General features: G+C 44.3%; 15 non-coding genes and 2 pseudogenes across 15 annotated transcripts; all 17 read left to right on the forward strand.

Moving 5' to 3' along the window:
* Positions 1-751: 751 nt before the first annotated feature.
* Positions 752-972, forward strand: LOC143457897 (U2 spliceosomal RNA; annotated as a pseudogene).
* Positions 973-1,857: 885 nt separating this feature from the next.
* Positions 1,858-2,064, forward strand: LOC143457915 (U2 spliceosomal RNA; annotated as a pseudogene).
* A 593-nt stretch (positions 2,065-2,657) lies between these two features.
* On the forward strand, positions 2,658-2,850 carry LOC143457715 (U2 spliceosomal RNA). Its single transcript, XR_013117397.1, has one exon. It is a non-coding gene; the product is annotated as a U2 spliceosomal RNA (small nuclear RNA).
* Positions 2,851-3,751: 901 nt separating this feature from the next.
* LOC143457912 (U2 spliceosomal RNA) lies at positions 3,752-3,949 on the forward strand. The gene has a single exon (XR_013117568.1). It is a non-coding gene; the product is annotated as a U2 spliceosomal RNA (small nuclear RNA).
* Positions 3,950-4,542: 593 nt separating this feature from the next.
* On the forward strand, positions 4,543-4,735 carry LOC143457716 (U2 spliceosomal RNA). Its single transcript, XR_013117398.1, has one exon. It is a non-coding gene; the product is annotated as a U2 spliceosomal RNA (small nuclear RNA).
* Positions 4,736-5,328: 593 nt separating this feature from the next.
* On the forward strand, positions 5,329-5,521 carry LOC143457717 (U2 spliceosomal RNA). The gene has a single exon (XR_013117399.1). It is a non-coding gene; the product is annotated as a U2 spliceosomal RNA (small nuclear RNA).
* Positions 5,522-6,114: 593 nt separating this feature from the next.
* LOC143457718 (U2 spliceosomal RNA) lies at positions 6,115-6,307 on the forward strand. Its single transcript, XR_013117400.1, has one exon. It is a non-coding gene; the product is annotated as a U2 spliceosomal RNA (small nuclear RNA).
* A 593-nt stretch (positions 6,308-6,900) lies between these two features.
* LOC143457719 (U2 spliceosomal RNA) lies at positions 6,901-7,093 on the forward strand. Its single transcript, XR_013117401.1, has one exon. It is a non-coding gene; the product is annotated as a U2 spliceosomal RNA (small nuclear RNA).
* Positions 7,094-7,686: 593 nt separating this feature from the next.
* On the forward strand, positions 7,687-7,879 carry LOC143457722 (U2 spliceosomal RNA). Its single transcript, XR_013117403.1, has one exon. It is a non-coding gene; the product is annotated as a U2 spliceosomal RNA (small nuclear RNA).
* A 593-nt stretch (positions 7,880-8,472) lies between these two features.
* On the forward strand, positions 8,473-8,665 carry LOC143457723 (U2 spliceosomal RNA). Its single transcript, XR_013117404.1, has one exon. It is a non-coding gene; the product is annotated as a U2 spliceosomal RNA (small nuclear RNA).
* A 593-nt stretch (positions 8,666-9,258) lies between these two features.
* On the forward strand, positions 9,259-9,451 carry LOC143457724 (U2 spliceosomal RNA). The gene has a single exon (XR_013117405.1). It is a non-coding gene; the product is annotated as a U2 spliceosomal RNA (small nuclear RNA).
* A 593-nt stretch (positions 9,452-10,044) lies between these two features.
* Positions 10,045-10,237, forward strand: LOC143457725 (U2 spliceosomal RNA). The gene has a single exon (XR_013117406.1). It is a non-coding gene; the product is annotated as a U2 spliceosomal RNA (small nuclear RNA).
* Positions 10,238-11,122: 885 nt separating this feature from the next.
* On the forward strand, positions 11,123-11,319 carry LOC143457911 (U2 spliceosomal RNA). The gene has a single exon (XR_013117567.1). It is a non-coding gene; the product is annotated as a U2 spliceosomal RNA (small nuclear RNA).
* Positions 11,320-11,912: 593 nt separating this feature from the next.
* Positions 11,913-12,105, forward strand: LOC143457726 (U2 spliceosomal RNA). Its single transcript, XR_013117407.1, has one exon. It is a non-coding gene; the product is annotated as a U2 spliceosomal RNA (small nuclear RNA).
* A 593-nt stretch (positions 12,106-12,698) lies between these two features.
* LOC143457728 (U2 spliceosomal RNA) lies at positions 12,699-12,891 on the forward strand. The gene has a single exon (XR_013117409.1). It is a non-coding gene; the product is annotated as a U2 spliceosomal RNA (small nuclear RNA).
* Positions 12,892-13,484: 593 nt separating this feature from the next.
* LOC143457729 (U2 spliceosomal RNA) lies at positions 13,485-13,677 on the forward strand. Its single transcript, XR_013117410.1, has one exon. It is a non-coding gene; the product is annotated as a U2 spliceosomal RNA (small nuclear RNA).
* A 593-nt stretch (positions 13,678-14,270) lies between these two features.
* Positions 14,271-14,463, forward strand: LOC143457730 (U2 spliceosomal RNA). The gene has a single exon (XR_013117411.1). It is a non-coding gene; the product is annotated as a U2 spliceosomal RNA (small nuclear RNA).
* Positions 14,464-14,587: the final 124 nt, after the last annotated feature.

Raw genomic sequence — 14,587 nt, forward strand, 5'->3', positions numbered from 1 at the left:
CAACTCCTGTTCATCTTATCAAACATGTTCATGAAAATGAAACATGCAACCCCATCATGGTAAACTAATCATATATCTGTTTTTTATTCCAAATTGTATGTGTGAAACATCACTATGCTTGGCCTACACCAATATCATAATCCTCTACCATAACCTACATCCTGGAAAAAACTGGTCAAAAACTCTGTTTTATCTTATCAAATATGTTCATGAACATGAAACATTCAACCCCATCTTGGTAAACTACTAAAATATCTGTTTTTTATTCATAATTGTATGTGTCAATATGTATATATATAAACTAACCTGCCTAAAACTACTGTACCGGCTATTTTGACATACTTCATAAACTTTTGGAAAATTCATATAATTCGAAATAACTTTTTCCGGTTTTATTGCATTTTATTTCTTTAAAACCAAACGTATTGATAAATTAATTCCCCACTATCACAACCTTGCTTGAAAATTGATAAATTTCGAAATTTACTCACTTTTATATGTATTACATATATGTATACATTTTATTTTCTATGAAAACTGGATTTTCAAAATTGTACCGGCTTTTTTGACATTCCCCTAATCTGATCACTTATTAATTCATACATTTTCTGTGAATATCATATAATTAAAAACAACCATTCTGATTTTGCATTATTTAATTGGATAAAACTGTATTATCTGATATGTGATTGCCCCATTATTACTATTACGCATGGAAATGTGTTTTACATCATCCATCGAAACTACTTGTATTTCTTTCTTCTTATTTGGAATTTTAATATCGTTGAAATAAAAGAAAAAAAAAAAAAAAGTGTAGTATCTGTTCTTCTCAGTTTAATCCCTGGGACGCAGTTCATTGAACTGCTCTTCGATTAAACGGATTTTTGAACGGTGAACGACGCTAGGCGCTTGCGCCTGCTCGTTTGAGGGTTGTGCAGCTATTGCAGTACCTGCTGCTTCGGCCCATCTCCCACCCTGGTGGGATACTCTTGTTTGTATTAAAGTAGTCTGAGGAAAAGAAGAAGAGGAGGAGAAGGAGGGGAAAAAAAAAAAAAAAAAAAAGAAGACGATGGGCGGATGGATTGATCGATGTCAAACGATCGATTAATGTCTATGGGATAAATGTTGTACACCTGCGTCACGGGTAAAATGAGAAATTGACTGTCGGCCCTGTGTGACAGCAGGAATGGTTTGATAAAATGGATAAATCCCCGATTTATCTTGTGAAAGTTTCTTCAAGTCAACTGTGCTGCTGCTGCTGTTACTACATTTGTTGTGAGTACTAATGAAAGCGATCGTTTTAGGGTATTTCCCAGTTTGATAGCAAAAAGCTGAAAAATGCAAGAAATGGCCTCCACGGGATAGACACAAAATATCTCCACTGTCACGGTCCAATAACCATCAAGCAGCAAATCATGTGACTGGGCGGCGGCCAGAAGATTGTCGTCTGTCTGCTGGCTGGTTGAGTTCGTCAGTTTGGCGTCTTGTGGCGGGCGATATAGGAACGTTTGGAGGTCGAGGAGGATTTTGAGAAGAATAAAAAGAGTCCGGGAAGATTTAGAGGTATCGCTTCTCGGCTCTCAAGAGCTAAGATCAAGTGTAGTGGTCCATCAGTTTACTGATGTAGAAAGGGTCTCGGTTGATGCCGCCGAGTTTGGTTCCCTTTCCCGAACATACCACCTTCCACCTTTCACCGGGGTTTCGGCTTGCCCCTGCTCGTAGCACTTGTGAGCAAACGAGAAGTCATCAAGGTTAGGAAATCCCTTGCTTATTGGAAGATAGGCAGAGGAGACCCCTAGCTCTCTTATACCCCAAATCCTCCACTTGGCAGGGGGGGGGAAGGCGAACGCCGACCTCATCACTGCTCAATGAAAAAAAAAAAAAAAAAAAAAAAAAAAAAAAAGTGTAGTATCTGTTCTTCTCAGTTTAATCCCTGGGACGCAGTTCATTGAACTGCTCTTCGATTAAACGGATTTTTGAACGGTGAACGACGCTAGGCGCTTGCGCCTGCTCGTTTGAGGGTTGTGCAGCTATTGCAGTACCTGCTGCTTCGGCCCATCTCCCACCCTGGTGGGATACTCTTGTTTGTATTAAAGTAGTCTGAGGAAAAGAAGAAGAGGAGGAGAAGGAGGGGAAAAAAAAAAAAAAAAAAAAGAAGACGATGGGCGGATGGATTGATCGATGTCAAACGATCGATTAATGTCTATGGGATAAATGTTGTACACCTGCGTCACGGGTAAAATGAGAAATTGACTGTCGGCCCTGTGTGACAGCAGGAATGGTTTGATAAAATGGATAAATCCCCGATTTATCTTGTGAAAGTTTCTTCAAGTCAACTGTGCTGCTGCTGCTGTTACTACATTTGTTGTGAGTACTAATGAAAGCGATCGTTTTAGGGTATTTCCCAGTTTGATAGCAAAAAGCTGAAAAATGCAAGAAATGGCCTCCACGGGATAGACACAAAATATCTCCACTGTCACGGTCCAATAACCATCAAGCAGCAAATCATGTGACTGGGCGGCGGCCAGAAGATTGTCGTCTGTCTGCTGGCTGGTTGAGTTCGTCAGTTTGGCGTCTTGTGGCGGGCGATATAGGAACGTTTGGAGGTCGAGGAGGATTTTGAGAAGAATAAAAAGAGTCCGGGAAGATTTAGAGGTATCGCTTCTCGGCTCTCAAGAGCTAAGATCAAGTGTAGTATCTGTTCTTCTCAGTTTAATCCCTGGGACGCAGTTCATTGAACTGCTCTTCGATTAAACGGATTTTTGAACGGTGAACGACGCTAGGCGCTTGCGCCTGCTCGTTTGAGGGTTGTGCAGCTATTGCAGTACCTGCTGCTTCGGCCCATCTCCCACCCTGGTGGGATACTCTTGTTTGTATTAAAGTAGTCTGAGGAAAAGAAGAAGAGGAGGAGAAGGAGGGGAAAAAAAAAAAAAAAAAAAAGAAGACGATGGGCGGATGGATTGATCGATGTCAAACGATCGATTAATGTCTATGGGATAAATGTTGTACACCTGCGTCACGGGTAAAATGAGAAATTGACTGTCGGCCCTGTGTGACAGCAGGAATGGTTTGATAAAATGGATAAATCCCCGATTTATCTTGTGAAAGTTTCTTCAAGTCAACTGTGCTGCTGCTGCTGTTACTACATTTGTTGTGAGTACTAATGAAAGCGATCGTTTTAGGGTATTTCCCAGTTTGATAGCAAAAAGCTGAAAAATGCAAGAAATGGCCTCCACGGGATAGACACAAAATATCTCCACTGTCACGGTCCAATAACCATCAAGCAGCAAATCATGTGACTGGGCGGCGGCCAGAAGATTGTCGTCTGTCTGCTGGCTGGTTGAGTTCGTCAGTTTGGCGTCTTGTGGCGGGCGATATAGGAACGTTTGGAGGTCGAGGAGGATTTTGAGAAGAATAAAAAGAGTCCGGGAAGATTTAGAGGTATCGCTTCTCGGCTCTCAAGAGCTAAGATCAAGCGGGCGGTCCATCAGGTTTCTGATGTACGAGAGTGGTATGGTTAACATCAGCCAAAAAATTGCCCTCTCCGACACATTACATCTGTCAACACACGCCAGGTTCCTAGCTTGCTCCTGCTCGTATCCGCTTTACGAAAAATGCGAGTTCTAGTTTAGGTCATTTGGTTATCGGAAGATAGGCAAATGAACAAACCTAAGCTTCACAATCGAGCTAAACACTCACCACCCACCTCTCACCTCCTACCCAACAAAGTAAGCTGGGGGGGGGAAGGCGAACGCCTTCCTCATCACAGTAAAAAAAAAAAAAAAAAAGTGTAGTATCTGTTCTTCTCAGTTTAATCCCTGGGACGCAGTTCATTGAACTGCTCTTCGATTAAACGGATTTTTGAACGGTGAACGACGCTAGGCGCTTGCGCCTGCTCGTTTGAGGGTTGTGCAGCTATTGCAGTACCTGCTGCTTCGGCCCATCTCCCACCCTGGTGGGATACTCTTGTTTGTATTAAAGTAGTCTGAGGAAAAGAAGAAGAGGAGGAGAAGGAGGGGAAAAAAAAAAAAAAAAAAAAGAAGACGATGGGCGGATGGATTGATCGATGTCAAACGATCGATTAATGTCTATGGGATAAATGTTGTACACCTGCGTCACGGGTAAAATGAGAAATTGACTGTCGGCCCTGTGTGACAGCAGGAATGGTTTGATAAAATGGATAAATCCCCGATTTATCTTGTGAAAGTTTCTTCAAGTCAACTGTGCTGCTGCTGCTGTTACTACATTTGTTGTGAGTACTAATGAAAGCGATCGTTTTAGGGTATTTCCCAGTTTGATAGCAAAAAGCTGAAAAATGCAAGAAATGGCCTCCACGGGATAGACACAAAATATCTCCACTGTCACGGTCCAATAACCATCAAGCAGCAAATCATGTGACTGGGCGGCGGCCAGAAGATTGTCGTCTGTCTGCTGGCTGGTTGAGTTCGTCAGTTTGGCGTCTTGTGGCGGGCGATATAGGAACGTTTGGAGGTCGAGGAGGATTTTGAGAAGAATAAAAAGAGTCCGGGAAGATTTAGAGGTATCGCTTCTCGGCTCTCAAGAGCTAAGATCAAGTGTAGTATCTGTTCTTCTCAGTTTAATCCCTGGGACGCAGTTCATTGAACTGCTCTTCGATTAAACGGATTTTTGAACGGTGAACGACGCTAGGCGCTTGCGCCTGCTCGTTTGAGGGTTGTGCAGCTATTGCAGTACCTGCTGCTTCGGCCCATCTCCCACCCTGGTGGGATACTCTTGTTTGTATTAAAGTAGTCTGAGGAAAAGAAGAAGAGGAGGAGAAGGAGGGGAAAAAAAAAAAAAAAAAAAAGAAGACGATGGGCGGATGGATTGATCGATGTCAAACGATCGATTAATGTCTATGGGATAAATGTTGTACACCTGCGTCACGGGTAAAATGAGAAATTGACTGTCGGCCCTGTGTGACAGCAGGAATGGTTTGATAAAATGGATAAATCCCCGATTTATCTTGTGAAAGTTTCTTCAAGTCAACTGTGCTGCTGCTGCTGTTACTACATTTGTTGTGAGTACTAATGAAAGCGATCGTTTTAGGGTATTTCCCAGTTTGATAGCAAAAAGCTGAAAAATGCAAGAAATGGCCTCCACGGGATAGACACAAAATATCTCCACTGTCACGGTCCAATAACCATCAAGCAGCAAATCATGTGACTGGGCGGCGGCCAGAAGATTGTCGTCTGTCTGCTGGCTGGTTGAGTTCGTCAGTTTGGCGTCTTGTGGCGGGCGATATAGGAACGTTTGGAGGTCGAGGAGGATTTTGAGAAGAATAAAAAGAGTCCGGGAAGATTTAGAGGTATCGCTTCTCGGCTCTCAAGAGCTAAGATCAAGTGTAGTATCTGTTCTTCTCAGTTTAATCCCTGGGACGCAGTTCATTGAACTGCTCTTCGATTAAACGGATTTTTGAACGGTGAACGACGCTAGGCGCTTGCGCCTGCTCGTTTGAGGGTTGTGCAGCTATTGCAGTACCTGCTGCTTCGGCCCATCTCCCACCCTGGTGGGATACTCTTGTTTGTATTAAAGTAGTCTGAGGAAAAGAAGAAGAGGAGGAGAAGGAGGGGAAAAAAAAAAAAAAAAAAAAGAAGACGATGGGCGGATGGATTGATCGATGTCAAACGATCGATTAATGTCTATGGGATAAATGTTGTACACCTGCGTCACTGCTAAAATGAGAAATTGACTGTCGGCCCTGTGTGACAGCAGGAATGGTTTGATAAAATGGATAAATCCCCGATTTATCTTGTGAAAGTTTCTTCAAGTCAACTGTGCTGCTGCTGCTGTTACTACATTTGTTGTGAGTACTAATGAAAGCGATCGTTTTAGGGTATTTCCCAGTTTGATAGCAAAAAGCTGAAAAATGCAAGAAATGGCCTCCACGGGATAGACACAAAATATCTCCACTGTCACGGTCCAATAACCATCAAGCAGCAAATCATGTGACTGGGCGGCGGCCAGAAGATTGTCGTCTGTCTGCTGGCTGGTTGAGTTCGTCAGTTTGGCGTCTTGTGGCGGGCGATATAGGAACGTTTGGAGGTCGAGGAGGATTTTGAGAAGAATAAAAAGAGTCCGGGAAGATTTAGAGGTATCGCTTCTCGGCTCTCAAGAGCTAAGATCAAGTGTAGTATCTGTTCTTCTCAGTTTAATCCCTGGGACGCAGTTCATTGAACTGCTCTTCGATTAAACGGATTTTTGAACGGTGAACGACGCTAGGCGCTTGCGCCTGCTCGTTTGAGGGTTGTGCAGCTATTGCAGTACCTGCTGCTTCGGCCCATCTCCCACCCTGGTGGGATACTCTTGTTTGTATTAAAGTAGTCTGAGGAAAAGAAGAAGAGGAGGAGAAGGAGGGGAAAAAAAAAAAAAAAAAAAAGAAGACGATGGGCGGATGGATTGATCGATGTCAAACGATCGATTAATGTCTATGGGATAAATGTTGTACACCTGCGTCACGGGTAAAATGAGAAATTGACTGTCGGCCCTGTGTGACAGCAGGAATGGTTTGATAAAATGGATAAATCCCCGATTTATCTTGTGAAAGTTTCTTCAAGTCAACTGTGCTGCTGCTGCTGTTACTACATTTGTTGTGAGTACTAATGAAAGCGATCGTTTTAGGGTATTTCCCAGTTTGATAGCAAAAAGCTGAAAAATGCAAGAAATGGCCTCCACGGGATAGACACAAAATATCTCCACTGTCACGGTCCAATAACCATCAAGCAGCAAATCATGTGACTGGGCGGCGGCCAGAAGATTGTCGTCTGTCTGCTGGCTGGTTGAGTTCGTCAGTTTGGCGTCTTGTGGCGGGCGATATAGGAACGTTTGGAGGTCGAGGAGGATTTTGAGAAGAATAAAAAGAGTCCGGGAAGATTTAGAGGTATCGCTTCTCGGCTCTCAAGAGCTAAGATCAAGTGTAGTATCTGTTCTTCTCAGTTTAATCCCTGGGACGCAGTTCATTGAACTGCTCTTCGATTAAACGGATTTTTGAACGGTGAACGACGCTAGGCGCTTGCGCCTGCTCGTTTGAGGGTTGTGCAGCTATTGCAGTACCTGCTGCTTCGGCCCATCTCCCACCCTGGTGGGATACTCTTGTTTGTATTAAAGTAGTCTGAGGAAAAGAAGAAGAGGAGGAGAAGGAGGGGAAAAAAAAAAAAAAAAAAAAGAAGACGATGGGCGGATGGATTGATCGATGTCAAACGATCGATTAATGTCTATGGGATAAATGTTGTACACCTGCGTCACGGGTAAAATGAGAAATTGACTGTCGGCCCTGTGTGACAGCAGGAATGGTTTGATAAAATGGATAAATCCCCGATTTATCTTGTGAAAGTTTCTTCAAGTCAACTGTGCTGCTGCTGCTGTTACTACATTTGTTGTGAGTACTAATGAAAGCGATCGTTTTAGGGTATTTCCCAGTTTGATAGCAAAAAGCTGAAAAATGCAAGAAATGGCCTCCACGGGATAGACACAAAATATCTCCACTGTCACGGTCCAATAACCATCAAGCAGCAAATCATGTGACTGGGCGGCGGCCAGAAGATTGTCGTCTGTCTGCTGGCTGGTTGAGTTCGTCAGTTTGGCGTCTTGTGGCGGGCGATATAGGAACGTTTGGAGGTCGAGGAGGATTTTGAGAAGAATAAAAAGAGTCCGGGAAGATTTAGAGGTATCGCTTCTCGGCTCTCAAGAGCTAAGATCAAGTGTAGTATCTGTTCTTCTCAGTTTAATCCCTGGGACGCAGTTCATTGAACTGCTCTTCGATTAAACGGATTTTTGAACGGTGAACGACGCTAGGCGCTTGCGCCTGCTCGTTTGAGGGTTGTGCAGCTATTGCAGTACCTGCTGCTTCGGCCCATCTCCCACCCTGGTGGGATACTCTTGTTTGTATTAAAGTAGTCTGAGGAAAAGAAGAAGAGGAGGAGAAGGAGGGGAAAAAAAAAAAAAAAAAAAAGAAGACGATGGGCGGATGGATTGATCGATGTCAAACGATCGATTAATGTCTATGGGATAAATGTTGTACACCTGCGTCACGGGTAAAATGAGAAATTGACTGTCGGCCCTGTGTGACAGCAGGAATGGTTTGATAAAATGGATAAATCCCCGATTTATCTTGTGAAAGTTTCTTCAAGTCAACTGTGCTGCTGCTGCTGTTACTACATTTGTTGTGAGTACTAATGAAAGCGATCGTTTTAGGGTATTTCCCAGTTTGATAGCAAAAAGCTGAAAAATGCAAGAAATGGCCTCCACGGGATAGACACAAAATATCTCCACTGTCACGGTCCAATAACCATCAAGCAGCAAATCATGTGACTGGGCGGCGGCCAGAAGATTGTCGTCTGTCTGCTGGCTGGTTGAGTTCGTCAGTTTGGCGTCTTGTGGCGGGCGATATAGGAACGTTTGGAGGTCGAGGAGGATTTTGAGAAGAATAAAAAGAGTCCGGGAAGATTTAGAGGTATCGCTTCTCGGCTCTCAAGAGCTAAGATCAAGTGTAGTATCTGTTCTTCTCAGTTTAATCCCTGGGACGCAGTTCATTGAACTGCTCTTCGATTAAACGGATTTTTGAACGGTGAACGACGCTAGGCGCTTGCGCCTGCTCGTTTGAGGGTTGTGCAGCTATTGCAGTACCTGCTGCTTCGGCCCATCTCCCACCCTGGTGGGATACTCTTGTTTGTATTAAAGTAGTCTGAGGAAAAGAAGAAGAGGAGGAGAAGGAGGGGAAAAAAAAAAAAAAAAAAAAGAAGACGATGGGCGGATGGATTGATCGATGTCAAACGATCGATTAATGTCTATGGGATAAATGTTGTACACCTGCGTCACGGGTAAAATGAGAAATTGACTGTCGGCCCTGTGTGACAGCAGGAATGGTTTGATAAAATGGATAAATCCCCGATTTATCTTGTGAAAGTTTCTTCAAGTCAACTGTGCTGCTGCTGCTGTTACTACATTTGTTGTGAGTACTAATGAAAGCGATCGTTTTAGGGTATTTCCCAGTTTGATAGCAAAAAGCTGAAAAATGCAAGAAATGGCCTCCACGGGATAGACACAAAATATCTCCACTGTCACGGTCCAATAACCATCAAGCAGCAAATCATGTGACTGGGCGGCGGCCAGAAGATTGTCGTCTGTCTGCTGGCTGGTTGAGTTCGTCAGTTTGGCGTCTTGTGGCGGGCGATATAGGAACGTTTGGAGGTCGAGGAGGATTTTGAGAAGAATAAAAAGAGTCCGGGAAGATTTAGAGGTATCGCTTCTCGGCTCTCAAGAGCTAAGATCAAGTGTAGTATCTGTTCTTCTCAGTTTAATCCCTGGGACGCAGTTCATTGAACTGCTCTTCGATTAAACGGATTTTTGAACGGTGAACGACGCTAGGCGCTTGCGCCTGCTCGTTTGAGGGTTGTGCAGCTATTGCAGTACCTGCTGCTTCGGCCCATCTCCCACCCTGGTGGGATACTCTTGTTTGTATTAAAGTAGTCTGAGGAAAAGAAGAAGAGGAGGAGAAGGAGGGGAAAAAAAAAAAAAAAAAAAAGAAGACGATGGGCGGATGGATTGATCGATGTCAAACGATCGATTAATGTCTATGGGATAAATGTTGTACACCTGCGTCACGGGTAAAATGAGAAATTGACTGTCGGCCCTGTGTGACAGCAGGAATGGTTTGATAAAATGGATAAATCCCCGATTTATCTTGTGAAAGTTTCTTCAAGTCAACTGTGCTGCTGCTGCTGTTACTACATTTGTTGTGAGTACTAATGAAAGCGATCGTTTTAGGGTATTTCCCAGTTTGATAGCAAAAAGCTGAAAAATGCAAGAAATGGCCTCCACGGGATAGACACAAAATATCTCCACTGTCACGGTCCAATAACCATCAAGCAGCAAATCATGTGACTGGGCGGCGGCCAGAAGATTGTCGTCTGTCTGCTGGCTGGTTGAGTTCGTCAGTTTGGCGTCTTGTGGCGGGCGATATAGGAACGTTTGGAGGTCGAGGAGGATTTTGAGAAGAATAAAAAGAGTCCGGGAAGATTTAGAGGTATCGCTTCTCGGCTCTCAAGAGCTAAGATCAAGTGTAGTATCTGTTCTTCTCAGTTTAATCCCTGGGACGCAGTTCATTGAACTGCTCTTCGATTAAACGGATTTTTGAACGGTGAACGACGCTAGGCGCTTGCGCCTGCTCGTTTGAGGGTTGTGCAGCTATTGCAGTACCTGCTGCTTCGGCCCATCTCCCACCCTGGTGGGATACTCTTGTTTGTATTAAAGTAGTCTGAGGAAAAGAAGAAGAGGAGGAGAAGGAGGGGAAAAAAAAAAAAAAAAAAAAGAAGACGATGGGCGGATGGATTGATCGATGTCAAACGATCGATTAATGTCTATGGGATAAATGTTGTACACCTGCGTCACGGGTAAAATGAGAAATTGACTGTCGGCCCTGTGTGACAGCAGGAATGGTTTGATAAAATGGATAAATCCCCGATTTATCTTGTGAAAGTTTCTTCAAGTCAACTGTGCTGCTGCTGCTGTTACTACATTTGTTGTGAGTACTAATGAAAGCGATCGTTTTAGGGTATTTCCCAGTTTGATAGCAAAAAGCTGAAAAATGCAAGAAATGGCCTCCACGGGATAGACACAAAATATCTCCACTGTCACGGTCCAATAACCATCAAGCAGCAAATCATGTGACTGGGCGGCGGCCAGAAGATTGTCGTCTGTCTGCTGGCTGGTTGAGTTCGTCAGTTTGGCGTCTTGTGGCGGGCGATATAGGAACGTTTGGAGGTCGAGGAGGATTTTGAGAAGAATAAAAAGAGTCCGGGAAGATTTAGAGGTATCGCTTCTCGGCTCTCAAGAGCTAAGATCAAGTGTAGTGGTCCATCAGTTTACTGATGTAGAAAGGGTCTCGGTTGATGCCGCCGAGTTTGGTTCCCTTTCCCGAACATACCACCTTCCACCTTTCACCGGGGTTTCGGCTTGCCCCTGCTCGTAGCACTTGTGAGCAAACGAGAAGTCATCAAGGTTAGGAAATCCCTTGCTTATTGGAAGATAGGCAGAGGAGACCCCTAGCTCTCTTATACCCCAAATCCTCCACTTGGCAGGGGGGGGGAAGGCGAACGCCGACCTCATCACTGCTCAATGAAAAAAAAAAAAAAAAAAAAAAGTGTAGTATCTGTTCTTCTCAGTTTAATCCCTGGGACGCAGTTCATTGAACTGCTCTTCGATTAAACGGATTTTTGAACGGTGAACGACGCTAGGCGCTTGCGCCTGCTCGTTTGAGGGTTGTGCAGCTATTGCAGTACCTGCTGCTTCGGCCCATCTCCCACCCTGGTGGGATACTCTTGTTTGTATTAAAGTAGTCTGAGGAAAAGAAGAAGAGGAGGAGAAGGAGGGGAAAAAAAAAAAAAAAAAAAAGAAGACGATGGGCGGATGGATTGATCGATGTCAAACGATCGATTAATGTCTATGGGATAAATGTTGTACACCTGCGTCACGGGTAAAATGAGAAATTGACTGTCGGCCCTGTGTGACAGCAGGAATGGTTTGATAAAATGGATAAATCCCCGATTTATCTTGTGAAAGTTTCTTCAAGTCAACTGTGCTGCTGCTGCTGTTACTACATTTGTTGTGAGTACTAATGAAAGCGATCGTTTTAGGGTATTTCCCAGTTTGATAGCAAAAAGCTGAAAAATGCAAGAAATGGCCTCCACGGGATAGACACAAAATATCTCCACTGTCACGGTCCAATAACCATCAAGCAGCAAATCATGTGACTGGGCGGCGGCCAGAAGATTGTCGTCTGTCTGCTGGCTGGTTGAGTTCGTCAGTTTGGCGTCTTGTGGCGGGCGATATAGGAACGTTTGGAGGTCGAGGAGGATTTTGAGAAGAATAAAAAGAGTCCGGGAAGATTTAGAGGTATCGCTTCTCGGCTCTCAAGAGCTAAGATCAAGTGTAGTATCTGTTCTTCTCAGTTTAATCCCTGGGACGCAGTTCATTGAACTGCTCTTCGATTAAACGGATTTTTGAACGGTGAACGACGCTAGGCGCTTGCGCCTGCTCGTTTGAGGGTTGTGCAGCTATTGCAGTACCTGCTGCTTCGGCCCATCTCCCACCCTGGTGGGATACTCTTGTTTGTATTAAAGTAGTCTGAGGAAAAGAAGAAGAGGAGGAGAAGGAGGGGAAAAAAAAAAAAAAAAAAAAGAAGACGATGGGCGGATGGATTGATCGATGTCAAACGATCGATTAATGTCTATGGGATAAATGTTGTACACCTGCGTCACGGGTAAAATGAGAAATTGACTGTCGGCCCTGTGTGACAGCAGGAATGGTTTGATAAAATGGATAAATCCCCGATTTATCTTGTGAAAGTTTCTTCAAGTCAACTGTGCTGCTGCTGCTGTTACTACATTTGTTGTGAGTACTAATGAAAGCGATCGTTTTAGGGTATTTCCCAGTTTGATAGCAAAAAGCTGAAAAATGCAAGAAATGGCCTCCACGGGATAGACACAAAATATCTCCACTGTCACGGTCCAATAACCATCAAGCAGCAAATCATGTGACTGGGCGGCGGCCAGAAGATTGTCGTCTGTCTGCTGGCTGGTTGAGTTCGTCAGTTTGGCGTCTTGTGGCGGGCGATATAGGAACGTTTGGAGGTCGAGGAGGATTTTGAGAAGAATAAAAAGAGTCCGGGAAGATTTAGAGGTATCGCTTCTCGGCTCTCAAGAGCTAAGATCAAGTGTAGTATCTGTTCTTCTCAGTTTAATCCCTGGGACGCAGTTCATTGAACTGCTCTTCGATTAAACGGATTTTTGAACGGTGAACGACGCTAGGCGCTTGCGCCTGCTCGTTTGAGGGTTGTGCAGCTATTGCAGTACCTGCTGCTTCGGCCCATCTCCCACCCTGGTGGGATACTCTTGTTTGTATTAAAGTAGTCTGAGGAAAAGAAGAAGAGGAGGAGAAGGAGGGGAAAAAAAAAAAAAAAAAAAAGAAGACGATGGGCGGATGGATTGATCGATGTCAAACGATCGATTAATGTCTATGGGATAAATGTTGTACACCTGCGTCACGGGTAAAATGAGAAATTGACTGTCGGCCCTGTGTGACAGCAGGAATGGTTTGATAAAATGGATAAATCCCCGATTTATCTTGTGAAAGTTTCTTCAAGTCAACTGTGCTGCTGCTGCTGTTACTACATTTGTTGTGAGTACTAATGAAAGCGATCGTTTTAGGGTATTTCCCAGTTTGATAGCAAAAAGCTGAAAAATGCAAGAAATGGCCTCCACGGGATAGACACAAAATATCTCCACTGTCACGGTCCAATAACCATCAAGCAGCAAATCATGTGACTGGGCGGCGGCCAGAAGATTGTCGTCTGTCTGCTGGCTGGTTGAGTTCGTCAGTTTGGCGTCTTGTGGCGGGCGATATAGGAACGTTTGGAGGTCGAGGAGGATTTTGAGAAGAATAAAAAGAGTCCGGGAAGATTTAGAGGTATCGCTTCTCGGCTCTCAAGAGCTAAGATCAAGTGTAGTATCTGTTCTTCTCAGTTTAATCCCTGGGACGCAGTTCATTGAACTGCTCTTCGATTAAACGGATTTTTGAACGGTGAACGACGCTAGGCGCTTGCGCCTGCTCGTTTGAGGGTTGTGCAGCTATTGCAGTACCTGCTGCTTCGGCCCATCTCCCACCCTGGTGGGATACTCTTGTTTGTATTAAAGTAGTCTGAGGAAAAGAAGAAGAGGAGGAGAAGGAGGGGAAAAAAAAAAAAAAAAAAAAGAAGACGATGGGCGGATGGATTGATCGATGTCAAACGATCGATTAATGTCTATGGGATAAATGTTGTACACCTGCGTCACGGGTAAAATGAGAAATTGACTGTCGGCCCTGTGTGACAGCAGGAATGGTTTGATAAAATGGATAAATCCCCGATTTATCTTGTGAAAGTTTCTTCAAGTCAACTGTGCTGCTGCTGCTGTTACTACATTTGTTGTGAGTACTAATGAAAGCGATCGTTTTAGGGTATTTCCCAGTTTGATAGCAAAAAGCTGAAAAATGCAAGAAATGGCCTCCACGGGATAGACACAAAATATCTCCACTGTCACGGTCCAATAACCATCAAGCAGCAAATCATGTGACTGGGCGGCGGCCAGAAGATTGTCGTCTGTCTGCTGGCTGGTTGAGTTCGTCAGTTTGGCGTCTTGTGGCGGGCGATATAGGAACGTTTGGAGGTCGAGGAGGATTTTGAGAAGAATAAAAAGAGTCCGGGAAGATTTAGAGGTATCGCTTCTCGGCTCTCAAGAGCTAAGATCAAGTGTAGTATCTGTTCTTCTCAGTTTAATCCCTGGGACGCAGTTCATTGAACTGCTCTTCGATTAAACGGATTTTTGAACGGTGAACGACGCTAGGCGCTTGCGCCTGCTCGTTTGAGGGTTGTGCAGCTATTGCAGTACCTGCTGCTTCGGCCCATCTCCCACCCTGGTGGGATACTCTTGTTTGTATTAAAGTAGTCTGAGGAAAAGAAGAAGAGGAGGAGAAGGAGGGGAAAAAAAAAAAAAAAAAAAAGAAGACGATGGGCGGATGGATTGATCGATGTCAA

The sequence above is a fragment of the Clavelina lepadiformis genome, chromosome 4 (assembly GCF_947623445.1).
Source record: "Clavelina lepadiformis chromosome 4, kaClaLepa1.1, whole genome shotgun sequence".
NCBI lineage: Eukaryota > Metazoa > Chordata > Ascidiacea > Aplousobranchia > Clavelinidae > Clavelina > Clavelina lepadiformis.